Raw genomic sequence first — 3,546 nt, forward strand, 5'->3', positions numbered from 1 at the left:
TTGACAGTGCAACCATTCCAAGACTGTGAAAGGATTTGAGCTGAACAAAAGCTAGTATCTTTTGTTGAGATCATGTACTTTTCTTCTTTAGATAAAATTGTATCTTGTGTTTTCTCGAGTTTTAGAAACCACTCAAAACACTGTGTTTTAAAAATTGTTCACAGTGAACCAAGAACCTGATTTGTCTTTAAGCTTGAAAATTAAATTAAAAATCATCTCAATAAACATTATTAGTTGGTAAAAAAAAAAATGTAAAACTTGATTTGGGTTCTAAAGTCATTCATTCATTCATTTTCTGTAACCGCTTATTCCGTAAGAGTCACGGGCTGCTGGAGCCTATCCCAGCTGACATTGGGAGAGGCGGGGTTCACCCTGGACATGACATCTATGGACACATAGAGACAGACAACCACTCACATTCACACCTACGGGCAATTTAGAGTCACCAATTAACAGTCTTTGGACTGTGAGAGGAAGCCGAGAACCCAGAGAGAACCCACACAGACACGGGGAGAACATGCAAACTACACACAGAAAGGCCCTGACCCAGTGAGCAGGGGGATCGAACTCAGGACCTTCTTGCTGTAAGGCGGCAGTGCTAAACACTGCAACACTGTGCCGCCCAGTTCAAACATCTTTTTTTTTTTTTCATTTTTGAAGTGTGAGAGGTGTGAATGAAAATTCTGAGTTTCCATTCTCATTCTGAGTTTCCATAAAATATTTGAGTTGGCTTCAAATATTTTAATTTAGCTGTAATTGTGGGAGATGAACAATTTTGATGAATATTCAATGTATTGATTATGGAATTCTTTTTCTCTAAGTTGTAAGGAAGGAAGACAACTGTTAGTTTAAGTGTAAAATCAATGGAACATTGTATTCAGAAAAGTTATTTTGCTTACACATTGTTAACATCTGAAGAATGAATGATGGAATCAACATTGAAATGCTGAAATTTGTATATAAGGCTAGACATTGTGAAAGACCTTCAGAGAACACTGTGCTTGAGTCTTCTCTCCATGCTGCATGAAGTAAAGAGATTTGATTCATCACGCCACCTTGGTAATTCTTCAGAGAACTAGCAACTCTCACTATTTAGATGAAGAATTTTTACATAATCAGAGTACATGTAAGACTTTAAGAACCTCCAACTTTTAAGTTTATCAACTCAACATCAACAAAAAACTGGCAACTGATTGCTTTATTTTTTTTTAAGTATTGGTAACTTATTGGCTTTACAGTGTGTCAAACATTGCAGACCACAATACTAGTTGTTTTGGACAAGTTCAGAATATGTGCACATTGTCAGCAGGAGATTGTTTGTATCTGCTGCAGTGGAGCAGATGCATGGTAGGATGGGATGCATGGTCTGGGAGCAGACCACCGACCACAGAGAGAGGCTTGAGGAAGATGTTTCCATCTGGGCCCACTGAGGTTGTTTGCCTGATGTCATATTAGTGTTCCAAAAGGGTAATTTGTAAATATTACAAGCACATTAATATTGGCAGAAGTTGAGTAATGCCAGGTCACCTAAAGACTTGGGGAGCTGAAGGACTGTCTTCTTAATATGAGTTGGTTTATTCCATCATAAAAAAAAAATGAATGAACTAATTGATCAAGGGAAGAAAAAAAGTCCTTACCTATGATTTTTTGTACACATTGAAAAGCATAAGAAACCATTTTTATCAAGTTAACATGGCCCATTAGAGACAGAGGAAGGGAGGACCATCTGTCTAAGTCCAATTTAAATTGGTCTTATAATAGACAGAAATTTTTAGCAAAGACATCGGTAAATGACCTGAAGATGAAGATACCTATATGTCTAAATCCTTCTGAAACAGGGAAAGAAAGCCTGAGGATGGTTATCAGCGAGGTTGAGTTTATAACTGGAAAGTTTCTCAAATTCCTTGAAAATTCTTTAAATTATGGGGAGGGCATTGGATTGGAAACAAGAGAAAGATTGTCCACATACAAAGTTTATAGGATAGGCCGAAACGTGAAAAGCCATATGGCAAGGGGCTCTACTGCGAGGGCAAATAGTAACAGGGACAGGGGATACACACACACACACCCTAGTCCTGCGGGAAACATTATTATAGATTGAGGAAATATTACTGAAAGTTACTGGCAGACTGATGTTTTTTTTCAGTTAATTCTAGTTTGTTTGCTTTCTGCTCAATTGCCCAGCCAAAACGTTTTGTTTCTATCCTCTCCTTTTCCCTCCAGGGCTTAATTGTATTAAATTTAAATTATATTAAATTGAATGATCTTCATTATGTCCTCAATCCACAAATTTAAATTTGGTTGTACTTTTCTTAATTCAAGTGGCATTTCACACATTACTTGTAATGCTGATGTTGGAGTCTTTCTAGTGGCACCTGTACATAGATAATATTCAACATCAGGCTTTGAGACTAAGTTTTTCAAAGATGTATTTACTGCAGATTCAAAGACTATACACCTTTAATACTGATCTTATTAATTCTGTGTAAATGATTTTCAGTGCTGTTCTGTCTGCCCCAGTTCACTTACAGCCAAGTGTCTCATTACATTTAATACTTTCTTACACTTGTCAGAGACTTTCTGGATATGTCCTGCCCATGCTATTCTCTCACCAAGCCACAATCCTAGAAATGTATTTTTTTGTTCTCTCTAATTCTCTCTTCATTATATTATTCTAGTTTTTGCATATTTTACTGAGCTCTTTTCCTTGTAAAGAACATTTGGCCTCATTCACGAACAGCGCGTATTTTCTTACCTGAACTTGTTCGTACTCTGCAATCAAATTTAGAACTGCCTCAGACCATGTATCCACACAAATGATGACAGCCTGACTGTCTTAGAAAATTGTAACACACCTTTTAACTAAATGCAGAGCATATTAAAACTGCATTCATAAAAAAAAGCTCTAATAGAACTCCTGGGATTGTTTTTGTGTTTGATTTATGATTCTATTTCCCTTGTTTTAAATAAACCATGCATGGTATTTCTTCTAAAGCCACTGATATTTTGACACAAAGCCTTTTCTTTGCATAAAAAAATGTTCATCTTTCATTTATCACTCTTTTCATTATTTTGCATATATCGGGTGTTAAGGTGATAGGTTTGTACAATCTTTCCTAGCTTCAGCCCTGCCTTTGTGAATGGTATATAGATCATTGGTATCTGTAACATTTCCTCATTTCTCAGTTATTTTAATTTCCCTTCCCCTTTCCCTCTTGTCACTGATATTATTAGCACTTTATCAAATGTGCTAACATACTTCCTCCAAAAGACCTTCTTTTCACTTTTAATTGTTTTCCTCACATTATTTTGCAATTACTTATGCCCAAAAAGACTCTGGAAAGTACTTTTTAAAATTTAAAAAACTTTTCACATTTCTTCATCCAATGTGGTACGATTGTCTTTTTATGCTCACCCTCTGTCATTTGAATTACTTGTTTTGCTGGCCTTGGGATAGTTTAATACACACAAAGATTTAATGTGGAATGTGAAATTGTAGGCCGGAACTAGTGAAGTCGAGTGAGAAACTACCCGGACATCAAAGAG

Source organism: Lutjanus erythropterus, chromosome 1, assembly GCF_056507025.1.
Source record: "Lutjanus erythropterus isolate fLutEry1 chromosome 1, fLutEry1.hap2, whole genome shotgun sequence".
NCBI lineage: Eukaryota > Metazoa > Chordata > Actinopteri > Lutjaniformes > Lutjanidae > Lutjanus > Lutjanus erythropterus.